Source organism: Anopheles darlingi, chromosome 2, assembly GCF_943734745.1.
Source record: "Anopheles darlingi chromosome 2, idAnoDarlMG_H_01, whole genome shotgun sequence".
Taxonomy (NCBI): Eukaryota; Metazoa; Arthropoda; class Insecta; order Diptera; family Culicidae; genus Anopheles; species Anopheles darlingi.
In genome coordinates, this window is record NC_064874.1 from 81,173,387 (window position 1) to 81,190,845 (window position 17,459).

At 48.1% G+C, this 17,459-nt stretch overlaps 1 protein-coding gene across 1 annotated transcript in view; it reads right to left on the reverse strand.

Annotated features, from left to right (window-relative positions):
* Window positions 1–17,459, reverse strand: part of LOC125949833 (tRNA-dihydrouridine(16/17) synthase [NAD(P)(+)]-like) — a 71,891-nt gene that overhangs the window by 19,156 nt on the left and 35,276 nt on the right. The window contains exon 2 of the mRNA XM_049677245.1: window positions 12,963–13,066. The gene's annotated coding sequence lies outside the window, so the exon portion shown is untranslated. The remainder of the gene's footprint in view (window positions 1–12,962; window positions 13,067–17,459) is intronic.

The following is a 17,459-nucleotide window of genomic DNA, read 5'->3' on the forward strand; positions in this document are numbered from 1 at the left end:
CAACAAAAGGCCATACGATATTGTTATAAGAATTTACATAAACATGATATAATTCATACGATACAACGGTCACGTCATAATCCTGGGACTTATTTGAAATCAGCTTCTCTTTTCACATCAATCGCTTCTCTGCTTTATTCCACAGAGAGAACAAAAACCCCGCAAAAAGTAAAACAAAAAATGTGCAACTTCCGACGAGCACTCAATGAAAAACAAAAATACTTCAGCCGGTAAGTGGTCCTTCAGTCTGGTGATGGCCTCCGGTGGCACACGCCCACTCGCCCACCATTACACCAGTAGCGTGCGCCACGGGAACGCACACCGGATATCAAACGGTGTGAGAAGGTGGACGGCGACAAAGCAGTAGCGGAGAAGAGCGCTAGGCAAGCGGAACAAAGGAAAACCAACCAAATCATCGGCTCGTTGAAGCGATGAAATTTGACCGTACCTCTTCGCCGGTCTCACGATGTCCTTGCCTCACCAACTCTTGCGACCGGCTTTCAGTTGGGACCGATTTGAAAGAAAGCTAATTTCTGGAGCTAATGGTGGCGGTGGTGGTGGTGGTGATGAGGCAACGACGAACCTGTCGGCGTGCCCCGCAGGATATTTGAAATTACAAGCAATTTTCTCTCCTATTACGGTAAATGGTTCACCGCGGCCATCATATCATACCACCAGAGTGTGCCAACCGTGACCGAGCATCAGTATTCCCCGAACTGATTTTCTCCGAAATCGTTTCGAGTGATAAGCTGGTATACGGGGAGCCACTCTTTTTTAAGCGAAGAAAACTTTCTTTTCGTGATATTTGATGTCTCAGTTTTAAGTGTGATGAGCAGAGTGGGATGATATTTAAATACGAATGGCGAATGATGATAGTTGCATCAAATAACGACATCGACGCCACAAGAGAAACGCTGATGATCATCGGGACGCACCTCCTAGGGCGTTGTTGAGACGCTCTTCTACGATGAAAGCAGATGCCACAAACCGTTTCTGGTGCCATTAAAAGACGAAGCTCACACAACGGCGGTGCTCGGTTGTGTTTGGACGAGCTAGTGCCATCGGCACAGGAACGATGGTTTCCTTTTGGAGTAGTTTCCACAGAGGCACATAAAAGGATATAGCTGTCCACCTGAAGGAACGAGTCAGAATAAACTGAAACCCCGAAGCAGAACAGCGCGACGAGACAACGCCAGCAATCGGTTTAAGCCTTCAAGGTTTCTTTCTAGTAAAAAAAAAAAAGAAAACGCAGATGAGAAAATGCCATCATCAAAGCGATGCGATGTGCCTTTTTTGGCCACAAGGTGCTGCTGCTGATGGTGCCGCTGCTGATGGTGCCGCTCCTGTCTGTAGGTGCCTGGCATAGGAAACGTTTTGGTAACAGGATCCCCAACGAAGAAAGCGAAACAGTGTCGCTCTGCATCTTGAAACACCTTTGCTTGAGCTATGAACTGCGTTGGTACCGGCGGATTCGAACTGAATCGTTCCCCAAGCGACGTTCTATTTCTTCCAGATTCTGGTGCGGAATCTTGAATCGGTATTCATTGGCAATGGCAATAAGGAATGCACTCATTTTGAGCACTTTTACCGACACTTTCGTATCCTTTTGCCATCCAAGAGAGCAGCGTATAGCACAAGTTCGAACACCAACGGTGTTTTCATTTGCGTTGCATGCTTTGTGCTGATCTGGCTGTGTAGTAAGTGTTTGGAATGGCATTTGGCAATGCGATGCCCTCCTCCGGCCTGTTGTACAGCATTTTATTGGATTGTGAATTGACATTGAGAAGAGATTTGTGCTTTACCTTTTCACTTCTGCGTATTCTCGTTTTCTCCATAAAATAACAAAAGGATCAACGTCACCGTACCGCACGTACTGTTTGCCCTCCAATCTGAGCAGCAATATCGGAATCACAAACAACACAATAAAACAACTAGCAAACAAAACAATCGTTCGTCGGCTTTTTATTGGCCTCGAGAGGCACCACGATGTGGTCTGGTGTTTTGCATTCCAACCGTGTACACTCGGTACACTTTAACGTTCGTCGATCGGAAGCATTCTCAAAGGACGATTGTGGGCATTCACCAAAAAAATCTCCGATCCTAGCTGCATTTGGTACCCCGCCACATAAATCAACATTTTTGTCGCAATGCAACGCAGCGCAGCGAAGTGTGAATTAGAGACACCATTTCCCTCGGGCTGTGGTAGTCGATTCTCGTTCGCTTCTATCAAAGTGCAACGTATCTCATCGTCGAAACGTGTTCAATTACGCGTGCTGTGTGCCATGCTTTTGGGGCCATTTTTTCGTACAGTTTTTAGTACGCTGCATTCCATTCATTGCACCAAGGACTTTGCAGGACTGCGAAAAGCGACACACTTTAATGTCGCTTTCATGGCGCGCTTCCTTTTTTGTGCACTGTGCTTGTGCCTATAGTCAGTCTAGTCCTACCGTTAGAGACGAGTGCTTGTTTGTGGTGCCATGGCTATGTTTCATTTTTTGTCACGATACCCAAACCGACCAGGATGCGGGATTTGTCATCATCATCTGTTCCTTCTTGCTCGTGTTCCTTTGTGCCTCATACATTGCCTACTACTACTGCTACTACTCGGCTAATAGCCTTCGTCTGGTGTAGGGTTTCAAATGTATCAGAGAGCGCTAAGTGAACCACAAATCAACCAACTAAACATGGCGCAGCTGATCTGATGCAAACGAAGGGCGTTGAAATTGTTTTAATCATCCTGGAGTCATCCTAGTTTTCATTTAATTGTACTTTAACAATCACATTCTACACAGCAATGAATGTTAACGAAGCAGCCAACGGGCAGCGGACGGTAAAAAAAAACATGTTTCCATGAAAACAAAGTCGAGCCTTTCACCATCCTTCGCTATCATTTGGAAGTTCGAGCACCCATCGAACGCTGGTGGCGGCCAGAGTACGATCGTTCCCTCAATCACCACCATTTAGCAAACCACCAGTACAACCCGCAGCAATTATGGCCGTGCTGAGGCCTGCTTTTTGCTTCCATCTACCATCCATCGGACACACTCGCCCTGGGGCGAGCAACAGTTGCCACTAATCGCCTTACCCATCGACCCTCGGTCACAACACACACACACAAAGCATCGTCACAACCAAACACTACAGTGGTGGACCTCTCTTTGTCTCTCTCTCTCTCTCTCTCTCTCTCTCTCCCCATCTCTAATTTGGCAGCATGTACTATTTCATTTATTTACCCCCGTCCGTCCGTCCATCCGACCGCCAGTCGTTTGGGGTTTTTGTTTTAGGTGCCATCTCCCGATGTAGCAGTCAAAGCCTACCCAGCACCATAAATCATTGTTCAGTCACTGGCTGTGTGTGTGCGCGTGTGTGTTATGTATGAGTGATTGAGGTGGCAGCTGACCGGACATGCGACGTGTGGTGTGGTAAAAACGAAACCCCAACTCACCATAAAAAACACGCAACAATAGCTGGTTTGTTATTTTAAGTTTCCGAGTCCTTGACCTTTAATCGGACACATACGCTTGTGTGCCAGCGGTGGCTGGAGTGAGGGTAATTAATCCCTTTTTGGCGTTCCGTTATGTGAAATTAAGAACGAGGCCAAGGACCTAGAAATTTACTCCGGCACCTTTTGCTGACCTTGACGGCGTGCAATCCAGGCAGTAAATCGGGGCGAGGTGAGGCGGAACGTGAAACGGGCTATAAATGGTTCATTTGGGAGGAGAACCAGCGGTGAGTGCATGATGAAAAGCGATACATCCATGATAAACGGAACATATTTCGGGCTCACACTTCACCTCGGTGTTCGATGACCTTTCCTGATGAGGGAGGGGGAAGGGAGGTTTGGGTCATGGAAAAAGTTTTTCCCGCTTTTCCAACCCTGCGGGCCACCTCGATCCGGTGGCATAAAACATTGGAAAAACTAAATATGAATAAAAGGAGATGGCGGCGAGAGTGACTGTTGGAGGAGAGGGAGCGGGGAGGGGGTGGGGATTGGAAACGAAAAACAACTCGGTAATAGACTTCATGAATATTCAACTTCCGGTCTGAGAGCAAGAGTGAGAGAGACAGAGTATGTGCTGGAGCAAAAAAGGTACAAACACTATCGGACGAGAGAGCTAAAGCGGCAGAAAATTTATGGGGACCTTTTTCCGGTACGGTTTTTACTCCTCACCCAAAAGAAGGGGGTGGAGAGTGGCCTATTTTGCCGGGGAGAGAAGCGCAAGGGTGGTCAAGCAATAAGACAAAACATCCAGAACATTTGTGGACCTTTTTTTTTGGGATCCTATCTTCGGTGGTGTGCATAAGTTTGATTTCCTCACCACGAGGCAGACCAAAACTAGCGCAATAATGCAACAATGCATAACAACAAGTGATCTTGCTGGTGCCATCATTCCACCATTGTAGCTCGCGAAAGCTGCACTATTCGCGTTCGCGGCGCACCACTCTAGAGCCGGCCGGTTGAATTATGCACGAAAATGGCATTATTAAGTGTCTATTGTGTCGCACAAACAGCGGAAATCAGCGTCAATTTCATCAGCAAAGGTTATACATTTATGGGGCACGTGGCGTACGACGACGTGTTGCTGGTTCCAGGTTGAACACGTCGTGCTGCGCTGGAGAGAAAAATTAGCGCGACCGTCAGGGCAATTACCTGCAAGCTATCCTCTCACCTGTCTCCTTGTCTCTTGCCCTTTGTGCCCTCGCGATTCGCTCTCCATGGCGATGGTTTATGTGCGGTACCGTCGCATTGTGGCAGGAAAACCAAAGGAAAACAATGTCTTGATGTAAACAGTGACAACAGAGATAGCTGACGCCATAAATGAGACCATCATAAATTTATAAGTAGCAGTAGCTTACAGCATAAGAATGCCCAGGACACCAAGCGTGTGGCAAGCGCCGCGGAACAGCGTGGTTTGTTAATGTGCACTCCCTCCCCGTTTGTTGATAGTGGGACGAGCAGAAGAAGGTCTGGCGGTCTGACTAATGGTTGGCAAAGTTCAATTACCTTGCGGACCCATCGCACGCTCTCGTGGTTATGTGGTCTGTTCTGTTGTTGTAAATGTTGCAAGTGAAACGATAAACTCCCACTGCGCTCTTCCGGGCTGCTCTCGGGCTACTAAACTCGGGATTACTCCCGGCGCCCGATGGTCTCGGTGTTTGATCTAAGCAGCCTGTCTCACGAGCCAGATTGCCAGAGTACAAAGACAACAAAGCACGACGCGAGTAAACAGTGGCTATGTTTGTCTAGCAGTTACTTCAGCAGTTGAGTTGCGACTCCCTTCGGGGAGGTGGTAAACAATGAACCTCCCAGCCTGGTCAGAGTGAAAAATGGTTAATTTACTAGAAAAAATTGCTGGAAGTTTTGAGAATTTTTGGGGCGGTTAAACTTCCGAAAACGAAAACAAAGTACAACTCAGCACCGTTTTCTTTCGCCTTAAGCCAGAAACCATGCCAACCGCTGCTGCGCTGTTTACTGTGGTGTGTGAAATGATAATGAAACGATTAACTCACAATGGAGGCGCCGGGTGCTTCAAGCGAGGAACACCAACAAAAGCGGCGTTTCAGCTCGCTTTCATCAGCAGATCCCGTGTACGGTTGTGATTGTTTGCCCATATGGAACATCAACGAGTACATTAAATAGTGAGTAGCTACTGTATGGTGTGTGTGTGTGAACATTCAAGTAGCAAATGGATTGCCTGCTCGATGGACAAAGAGGCCCGCTGACAACGGCTAAAAGGTGAAAACACGGAAAATGGAAAACGGAAAAGCACAAAAAGCACTCAAACGTGCCCTTTCCAAACACACACACACACATACACACACACGCGGCGCGTCCGCACACAAACACAGAATGAATGCCGTGCGGGAATAATTGTTGCGAGGTTGTAAATCATTTCCTTGCGCATTGTTTGGTTGCATTTCACAATTAACCTACACCACCACCTCACCTCGTCTTACCACATAAATCACGCGTTCACAATCGCGTGAGTTTGACCTGTGTGTGTGTGTGTGTGTGACCATAGGTCATGAGGCACATTTTTCACACTCAATTCCCTCTGTTCTCCATGGCTGCAACCGTTACAATAGCCACCTCCATCTCGCTGTACTGCACTTGCACGCAATGTTTCTCTCTGCACGTGTAGTTGCTGATGGGCGTTTTGGGGTGTCCGGAGTGGGACCTGTGCCAAGGCTAAGGGACGAGCGCACTTCGGTCGCGTGGGTCAACACCATTAAAATTGTCGGCTTTTCGGGCACTTTTTTGTTTTGGGTTTTGGTTTGCTCACTTCCACACGAAACACTCTCGTTGCTCACCAGAGTCACACCAGCCGCATAACATTGTTGCACACCATACGGATCAGGACTATAGCCGGGGATGGTCTTCCGGATAAATGCCGGCCATATGGTGGGGGCCTGAGAGACAAAAACGGGGACCACGTGGATGGTAAAGGATGAACTCGCCCCTAGACGCTGGTAATCGGAGTGTTCCAACTCGACGAAGCGAGATGATGGTCCCCGAGATCTGATGAGGACCAGTGGAGGTGGAAGGTGGAAGTCGGTGTTCTATGTTATCGCAGTGGATGGACCTAGGAGTAGTACGAATTGGCTAGTGTAGACGAGACGCAGTGTCGCAGAAAAGAAAAAAAAACCCTTCGCTAACCTTTTCGAACCACCTCTTTTGTCATAGCGCACAGAAAGGATAGATGCCTGTATTATGTTCCTAGTGACAAAAGTATCTTTCGGTTCACCGGTATACACACACATGCACACGGACGGGCGGATGGATGGACGAGCGAAAAGCAACAGGATCTTCGAGATGAACAACTGAAGGGTTAAAGAGTCCCTTTTTGAGCCGTTGTGTTGCCTGAAAAGGCTGCCAGTGAGGATAGAGTTCAAACCGAACAAAAAAGAGGGGAGAAGCCGGATTATTGGGACTTAAAAGTGAACGGATTGCTACCTTTTTTGTGCCGAACTGCGACACTGGATGATCGGGAAACTTTTGTTGTTTTACGTGCCTCGAGCCGCACTCGAGCTCGAGTGCCGATCCCTATGCAGCATGTTATCCAATGAACATTCCGATTCCGTGTACCCGTGATCAAATGGTCGAGATCAAATGGTCCTCCATGGTGACTGTTGTACCGTAGCTATACCGCTTCCAGATTAGCACCACCAGTTTCAATAGCGCTTTTGTGTATGCCATAACCAATGAAACACCTTATCCATTTCTCCATTAAGCACCGGAGAGAGAGACAGAGAGAGAGCGTGTTTGTTGTGCGGGTCTCCCCAGTTCCGCGGTAACGTTGCTGGGCGGATGGGGTTTTACGATTTACAAAAGGGATTTCGACCAGTTTGGATAACAACAAATCCAAAGTCCAAACGCTTGCGGCAAGCAAACGAGAACGCCTCGGTGCTGGTCGGTCGCTCGTTTGATTTCCTGCTCAAACCAGTCCCAGTCACGGCACTTCCACCATACAACGATGGATGCATTCCACCGTTGGCCACCCGAGTACACAAAGTCGCCACTGAGGCTGACGTTTCCGATTCGCCATTGGAAAGTGGCCCGTCCGGGAGATGGGATGGAATGGATGGAATTAGTTTACAGCACAGCAACCACCAGTCCGGAACAGGGTACTTTGTCGCTGACCAGGGCGGACCTCACGACCAGTTGACCAGGTGAAAGTTATGTTAATCCGTTGTAAAAGTAACGGTTATTGTTCCGCCATCGGTGGGCTATCGGGGCAATCGATCGATGTTAAAGGTCACCGACGATAGGGAACGGAATGACTTGTCCGATCCACTGGGTCGGCCGGTCACTCGGCGGTAACAATGAACCCCTTTCTCCCGGTGTGGGGATGGTAAACGGTTCCAGGCGGTTCTCGCCTTCCCTTTCCTCCGGTCATGGTCACGCGCCTGGATAACAAAGACGGCTGCCGGACGGTCACTGCGGACTCGCAAGGACAATCTAGATAATGAATCCCATTTTGAAAGTGATCCTGAGCGGAAGCTGTAATTTATACGCAGCCGTTTATTAAGTAAACACACACACGCACACACTGAGCGCTCGGACTCCGGCTCGGTCTCCGGAAACACGAAATGAGATGACACAAGGGCTGACGGTAACCGTATGGGAAAAGTGGGAAGCGGGTAATATGAAATATGAAACCGATGCCGATGTTTGTTGTTCGGGTTAGAGGTTAGAGAGGGGACGCACCGGGAAGGTGTTTTCGAGGTAATACACTACACTAACAATGTGATCCAGTGGTTCCCGCATTCCACGGCCTGGAGTAAGTGAAAGTAGGCGTATGTTACAGTAGGTTTGTATGCTACATCATTTAATTATGTTGAGGGTGCAGCAGGAGTGGGTTGGCAATATGATACGCTGAAACCATGTAGATGCATTATGTGCATGATTAGACAGTCTTAATCAAAATCATTGCTTCTAGTTCGAAATGTGTGATTGAAACAAATAAAATCGGAACGGTAAGGTTACTTTGATTTCATTTTGACACACCATGTCACGCGTCACCGTCTAACCACATACTATAAACCAACTCAACTGTCAAGAGATCGCTGAGCGTGTCTAGCCGCGTGGTTTGTGAAATCGAACCGCCTCAAAACCATGAAAAGCTAACCAAAAGGGAGTATCATACCCTATTCCCAACGCTCGATTCTGTATCAATCGCATCTCATGAGAGATTAGCAAACCCACGGGATTCCCTTAACCTGCCACTAACCTGTTCAAGGCTGTGATGGGCACTAGTCACCCGTCAGTAGAGTAACGATTCGATGAGACATCCGTGGGTTGTTGGTTTTAATTAAACATTTACCCTATTTACTGTCACCGGAGAGTGTTTGTGACGCTGTGGGACCGTTCTTTGAGTGAACTGCGTGCTATCGTCGGTAGTTCCACGCATGGAAAGTTTCTCTTCGTGAGCTGGTCTGGTCTGGTCTGGTCGTGGCACCGACACGCGATTATTTGCTGCATCGAGTGGCGGTGTCGTCGCGTTGTATGCGTGTTGAACATTGGAGCGGAAATTGCATTTTGCTGAAATATGCATCCCCGGTTCGCAGTAAAGACGTTCGTCGTTCCATCGTTGCGCGCGCCTCGTTGCATGGCCGCTGCTTCACGTGGAAACAATGAAATGAGTCCGGCGCTATTGACGGAGTTGTGAGCTGACCATCGTAAGGGATTGTCCCTTCCACCCGGTGTGTCGGTGTACGAATAACGAGTCCTTTGTGTCCGCTGCTTCCGGTCTCTGTGTGCGTGTGTATGCTGTGCTCAGTTTGAAACCCGAGGGATCAGCGCACTCGACGTTAATCGTACCACAATGCATCGCCCCGTCCCATGGCACAACATTGTGTCCGGTGATGGCGAGAAACAATTTAATTTCATTCCACCAGCGCCGTTGTGACTCTCGTGGTTGCACGCCGTGTGTGTGTGTGTGTGTGTGTACGTGCGTGTGGTTGAGCTTGATGGAGGACCTCTCTTAGCGGTTCCATTTAGCTGACCCCCTGCGCGACTATTTGTATGTTTAAAACCCCAAAAACCACTTCCGTGGTGAGGTGGTGGACGCTCAATCATCGACGCACCAGGTGAGACCCCTGCACCCACGGTGCCGGGGGAACAGAGAACCATTAGAGATCACCACCATTGTCCAGGGAGCAGCGGTCGTGGCGGTCGTGATGTGATGATGGGCAGCGACGCGGTACTGCCGCTCGGTACAACAACATCCTGCGACACTAATTAGTGCTGAATCGCAGCGGTGGAAATGTTTCAATTAAACACGAAAACGGAGGAAACTCTGCGCGGTCATGCTGTTGAACATTTCCGCCAGCCACGGCGATCCGCGGAACCACCACAAATTCGAGGATTTTGCAGATTTGCCGGTGAACACTGCGCGTTCAAGGTTCCAAATTGCGGCTTCCGGAGGCCCGGGGTGCCCTTGCGATTAATAACTTGCTCTAATCATGCGGGCTAACCGGCGGGAAAACCAATTACCGTGAATGGCGCGCGGTGCTGGCTTCCGAGAGTGTCCGAGAGAAACTCAAGAGCAGCGCTCAAGTGCTACGCTCACAGAAGAGGGAGCTTAAATCAATTTTAATCATTCCCAAGCTCACCACTGCGGTCACATTAGGACACTGGTACTGGTGGCCATTGTCCAAGCGGGTTTTGGTCACTCCAGCAAAGCGGCCACACACGGGTCCTTGGCGTATAGGCTAGTGTTCCGGTTGAACGGTTCCCGGTCCGGGAAAGCTGGCCGGAAATTTATGACACTCTCAGGGAATTAAAGTGGCCAACGTGTTTTCCACTCGAGTCCGCCCTTCCCCTTTTCCCGCAAAAATGACCCTCCCGGAGCAGTCGAGTGACGCAGCGAGTACCACACTTCGACCGAACAGAGAGAGAGAGAGAGAGAGACAGAGTTAGGACCTTGGTCTGAATCGGTCTGAAACAATTCCCGCAAGCAAACCGAACGACAAAAGGACGACCGGGTTTCCGGTTCGAGTCGAGCCGACCTTCCCCCCGCCCCTCCCACAAAAAACCGAAACCGGTTCCGGGAAAACCATAAATCAGCAGCGAAACCGATTGTGTGGATCGACGCGGAAAAACAATGACATGGCACAGCAGCCGCACCAGTGGGCGGCGTTTGTTGCTAATTTATAATTAAATCATTATTCATGATCACGCTTTCTTGGTGCTCGCTCCGGTTTTTGGGGCATCATCGCGTAGTCGCTCCTGATTGTCGGGATTCGGTGGCGCACAAATGGGGCATTTGGTGGGACATTCGGTGGCCTCAGCGCTACTTCGCCTAACATGTTCACGCATTGTAACGTTTTAATCTTTCACCAAACGAGAGCGAGGGTTGAGTTGAGGTAGAGCTAGGGTAGGAGAAGGGTTGGAGAGGAGTTGATTGAGGCGTAGTCATTTATTTGTCTGGCAAAAGTTCAGCCACAGACCGCACTCGACGACTGCTGCTCTCTGCGACGGTCGCACCGAGCGATAGCGCACAGAGCGACGCATGATAAATGAACTGCACAAACACACGTATCGGTCAGCAGCAGGGGTCCAGGGCACACGATTTCTTACTCCGAGCAGATGGTACACGGTCCAACGAGGTGGCCAATTTGGTCCGAAGTGGCGATAAATTGCCGCAACCATTACGCCATCGGTTCACCGGTAATGGGAGCTGCCATAACTCAAGTGTGCGTAACGCGTGTGTCCGTGTATGTGCGTGTGCGTAGTTTTATTAATTTCCATATGGAATATGCATAATGTAACAAACGGCCCCGATCCTGCCTATGACTGGGCCGAGTGTCTGTTTGCTAGATACAAGACCGACCGTTGAGTACGGTTGTGTGTGTGTCTATGTGTGAGTGAGAGAGAGTGTGTTATCAAAGGAATGATAAATTGCAACAAAAGATGATGGCCATGAATTTCTGAATGTGGTCCACCCTGCCCTTGGAAGGTGGCCACCATGGTAAGCTGCTTCAATTTGCTGTATTTAAATGAATTGCATTAGCTTTTGACAGACGCCGGTGATTAGTGCGACCATGACGTGGTCGATCAATCATCGGCGTAAACGATGATTGTGATTGATTTTCAATTTCAAAAGCAATTTGGCCGAAAAGAAAAAAAAAAAAGGAAAGCACCCGATGGAATGTAAATCCATCAACAAGCTTCTAGAACCTCTGAGTTAAGCTTACCCCGGACCCCGATAGTACAAAAAAAAAAAAACGGGGTGACAGTTTTATGGTCCACTCCGGCTTCACACCACAACTTCACCAATTGAATCAACAGGAGTCTGATAGGAGCAGTCGCATGATGCCGCCTGATACCGACTGATACGGTTCCGGTGTGTCCTTCCAATCTTCTGCGCTGCGTATTCCCGGAGGCACCGCCCCGGAGTCGGTCTCGGCCAAGTCCAATAATCATAAATAAGCCCATTCCGATTCACGCCCCGGATTTCTCCTCGGTCACAGGCTCGGTGATTGTACTGGGCGTAGTAGTCGGGGGGACCATTCGTTTTACGTCCTCTCCCCGGGCTTTCTGATGTGTCTTTGCTTTTTTGGCAAGCCATTTGAACATGCCAATCACCAGAGCAGAGGATGTGCTGGTGGAGGGGGAGGTGGGTTACTGATGACAGAGTTATGCGGTGTTGGGTGCGTGAACGTGTAGCAGTGTGTAAATGGACCAGAGCATTCGGTGCTATATCAAGGAGAATCACTGTCGCTCCTACCCTGGTACGGTGATCGTGGATGCGAACTAATTTAATTACCTCATTAATCGTGGCGTGGCGCCCCGGAAATAGCGCGACCGATTGGGCCGACCAAAGGGGGCGACCGAGCGCACCAAAAACAATACAACAAAAAACGGGTCCAAAAGAGCGTTGGATGGAAATTGAAACAAAAAAATCAATTATCATCAAATGACCGAGCAGCTGGAACCCGATTGGTGGGCTTGATAAAAGAACGGAAATCACGACTCGACGATATCGGAGCACTTCAACCAAACTGGAGGCATATGCTAAATTGGGTGTCCTCTGCTCACCGTTGCAAACCCCCCCAAGCGACTGAAATTTCGATTTCATTGTCTCATTTTAAACAATTACATTAACGCGACACACCACCTGTAGGTTCGCTGGAGAACGGAGGAGAATGATTTCACAAGCTACACCGCATCGCGTAACGCACAACGACATCGACGCCATGCGTGTCTGTTTAATTTCGTTATGAGCTGACTCACAATTACATCCAGTGATCCATAACGGTGCGTCCCATATGGTGAATAATTTCACTTAAAATACACTCTCTGATGACGATGTAAACGTGCTGCATGCGCTGTGCGCATCGTGCGGCAAAAAAAAACGAGTCGCAAAAACAAAAATCGTGAGGCACCAGGCGTCTCCATTAAACATTAATTTTCTTCCTGCTGATGGAAAACGAATTCGAAAGCGCTGGTAGCTTACCAAGTGAGCGCGCGGGCATGAACGTCCCTCCTCACAAACGTCAATTAAATGATGACCAAGGGCTGGAAAGACGGGTTGACTGGAACGCAAAAAAATGCTAGGTCCTGCAAGTAAAGTAGGAAAAAAAAAACGAAATGTAGGAAAAATCAATAACCGTTATCGGACCGACCGTTACCACAGAGACGGAGATTCTAGTGACAGCTACAACGATCGGAAGCCTGGGACAATGCCGATGACAACTAAGAGTGGCACCTGCTGACAAACATAACTACGTACCCGGGGCGGGGTGCGTCATTTCCGGGCGCCTCGATTCCGATTCTTCTTCCACTTCATCGTGCCCGGTGTGGATGTAAATATTTAATCAATCGTATCGTGTGGTGTAAGATGCCGGCGCAGTATGTGTGTGTGTGTGTGTCTGGGGTCACTGGGAGGAGGGGATTCAAGTGGTCGTTCGATCGCAGTCGGCATTGTCAAGGAACAAAAAATAAAATCCTAAAGCTTCAAATCACCTCCTGCGAAACATGCGGAGTCACACCGGCTGGCTGGCAGGTTGGCTGTTCAACTGGCTGTGCTTAAGAGCTAGCAGGCCATGCATAGAATATGTCGGGAATGGGGCCAGGTGTCGTCCGCGTCCAACACTGCTCTGACCGCCACCGCGAACAATAAGCGCTCGATGTCATGATGACAGGGGATGATGAGGATGTCTTTACGGTTGCCGAAGCACGCCTGCCAATATAGCCATCAGCCACCGTCTATTGGGTTATTGGCTGCTGTTGGCGGGTGCGGGAAAAACGAACACCAAAAAGGAGGTGACTCGCGCTGACCAAAAAAGGGACTCGTCATCTACTCTCCTTTTACACCGCCCACACACGTTCCGTGTCTGCGTGTATTTGTATGTGTGTGCGTGTGCGTGTATATGGTATCCTCGTTTTGTTGCGCACAGGCCTTCGCACACAGGCAGTTCGATTCAGTTTATCGGATCTGGTTTAAAGGGATTTCCAAATGCCCTGCAGGGGGAATCGCAAATCCACTGCCAAAGAGAGCCGCCGCTTATGATTTGAATTCGATTGCGTTTTGGCTTGGACCTCGGACACTCTCGGTCTGGATTCACTAGCGACGACGCCGGAACAGAACGGAAGGGTAGCGGCAGTGGCCACGGCAACGACAACATCATTATAAACGCTTGATGGCGATGGTCATGATAATATAATCCCGCGCTTGCATCATTCAACGATTCCCCTTTTTTGGCTTCATCGCTTTAGCGATTCTCTGTTGGAAACGGTCCAACGGGGCCGGAAATGATCACCCGTGATGATTGTTCACCAACTCCACTGTCCCACTCCGACCAGCTTATGGAACAAACCAATTTCGGTGCCAAAATGATCATGACCATCGGACACAGGGCCTTACCGAACGGTCGGAGCAACGATGCTGGACCGGAGTTGGCGTTTTGAAATGAGTTTTTTTCCCGCGATGCGATACTGAGCGCTGGAGAAGGTGGCGACTAAGTGTATCATGTGTAGCGGTGGTCATTTATTTTTTTCCTCTTGTGTATGTTTGTCTGTTTGCTTGTTATTTTGTCAACTTCGGGGCGGAAAGGGTTAATGAAAATTTATTTCAATGTTCGTCCGACCGATGATAATGAGCAATGAGTGCCGGGGTGGAAGGTGGTGTGTTTATATCTGAGAGGGTTTAATGGTGTGACCATAAATGTTGGGTTTTTATCGCCAATTAATATCGGACGCAAACCGTGTCACCGGAGATAGGCGTGCTGCCGCCGGACGAACATAAAGCTTGGGTTCTGTCTGGCGGATATTACGGGAAATGAAGATCAACGAATAATATTCATGTAAATAACGCGCTATTGATTTTATATTTATTGTGTAGGACTCGTTTGTTTTCAATAATCAATATTAAAATAAAACCAAAAATTTTACATACTTGAGTTAAGGTTTTAAAAATGAAAAATAAGAATACATCACGTGAGTGTCCGTATACACACAGCAGTGTCATCAAACATAGGTGCAATAATAAGAATGTAGTGAAATACTTTGATATAAATAAAAAAAAAGTATGCTGCGTTTAGACTTGAATGCACAGATTACTTTAGAAAGTAGAGAAAACAACTGCTTGCTCTCTTATTCTCATAGTATCAGTTAATTGATTAATAGCGTAATTTGTTGAGGTAATTTGTTGAGATTATAAACATCATTTTCATAGTTTAATAACCAATCAATGGACAAATCTACAATAAAGATTCAACTATTCTATCTGGATTGTTTAAACAAAATCGCGCAAAAATTTTAACCCATTGCGCTAAATTGAAATGTAAAAAAGTAAAACCATTTTTGTTTAAATATCACATGGGTGCAATCTAAACCAAGCATCTCACTAAAAATTCCCATTTTTTCAGCTGCTTGCATTATGTTTAAAATATTGGATCATAATTTTATTATCAAGACTGCAACCGATACCCGGCAAAACCCGGATCAACTGAGCGTCGTACGCAAATGCAATAAAGAGAAAGGAGCAACAGAGAAAGCTATGGCATTGTTTTACGATGCAACTTCCATTGGAGACCATCGATGCTATCGTTTCATCATATCGACAACACGATCACCGAAGTAGAGGCTAGAGGGAGCGATCTGCAACAGATTGCAATCAACAACCGTATTGTTAGTGAGATATTTCGTTTATGGCTAGCACAAAAGGGGGGAGGGAGAGGAGAGCAAAAATGGGTTCTTTTCAGCCAACTGAAAAGCATATCTAACAAGCATCATCGAGATACGACGATTCCAACCAACCCCAAGCTAGTAGCAGGAGCAGCAGCAGCAATAACAACAACAACTACAGCAGAGCTAACGATAATCAAATCCAAGAAAGCACCACTGCACTTCCGGCAAGTTCTTGGTGGAGTTGTGGGGAGTTTGGCTGAGGTTTTGGCTTGTTTCGGCGAATCGGAAAATCGATTCCTTAAAAACCATCTCATCTCTGATACAACATCCATCTTGCTGTGCTCCAGTTCTGTGAAAGGGCCCAGCATCACTGGCCTATGTTGTGCGTGTGTGTGTGTGTGAGTGAAGCTGTGCTTCCGTTAACCTTCTGCTTTCAAATGATTATATTATGATGTTTCGGGTTCCTGCCAGGGTGCCCGAGACGCATTCCTAAGCTAAGGCGGCGCGTCGGACTGTGTGGCACGAAGCGATGCGACGCGGCTTCGTGAAATTATGTTTGGTATAAAATGAAATTTATGACTTTATTTATGACCTTTTCCCCCGCCAGGCTTGTTTGTTTGGTGGCAGCATGGTGGCATGGGAGTCTTTTCCCCACTCCGCTTTTTTTTTTGGTCTTGCGAAGATGGATGAAAGCGTTAACCCAGACGGGTGTGCTTGTGTGCGTCCTTGGTTTTATTGGTTGGATAAATTTTCGGGGTGGCCCCATTTCCCATTCTGTTTTGGGGCGAGAGGTCTGGAATTTGTTATGCCAACCCTACGGTACGCACACACAGCAGCTACATTAAAACCGTTTTAATTGTTCCCCATTGGCATTGATGGCTAAATCTTTCATCGCCCAGCAAGGACGCAGCATCCAATAGCGTGGCATTCTCTTGGGGCTGAAGGTTCATTGTCTGGAACCTGCTGCTTGATCCAAAAATGATCGAGAATAATATCCAAAAATTCGAAATACTTTCCTTGTAGTTGTTGTATGAAATTGCGATGCAACAATATTAAAATAGTTTACAACTTTATCAAGAGATAACGCTAGACAGCGTAATACATCCAATAGAATCTTTCCCTCCAAACTGGCTCCAACACAAACACACACACATACACATACACATATACTGTACTGAAAGAAAACGAACCGGAAGCGCTCATCGAGGCGTTCACGCGGCACTAAACCCATAAACCGTGTAACACTTTTACGGCACACTGATAGGGGTGCCCTGAGCGCGCCTGGAGCAGACTCGCTGCTTTACCGAAATGGGCGGCGAGAGGGCTCGGTAGAAACATTCAAATTCACCAAAGCGATAAGTGTCGAGTTTGCCTTCGGTTTGCCGATGTTTTCCACCTGTGTAGTGGAAATGGTACAATGGGGTGAAGACGGGGAACCGGGGGTGGTTTGCAGATTTACCATAAATTAGTTTACGGCATTTGAAGGGCTGGCGTGCATGCCATAGCGCCACCGCTGCACGATGGCTTCATGCCGGACGACGGATGCTGGCGGCTAGTAGTAAACGGTGCTCTAAGGTAAGACACTCCCGAGCGTTCATTCTACGCAGGTTTTGGTAGTGGTTAGAAAATTGAGCAAAATTTCGCACAGCACGGCGTTTGATGTAGCCAACCGACCGAGGTGCCTAGTGTCTAGTGGGCGCACCATGGCGCGTGGTTTCAAGTGCCTGGCACTGCAGGTTCTTGGTTCAGCTCGCCAAAGGGGATGGTGGTCTCGTCAACAGTGAAGCTAATGTGTGCACGTGTATCGCCACTAGCAGCAAGT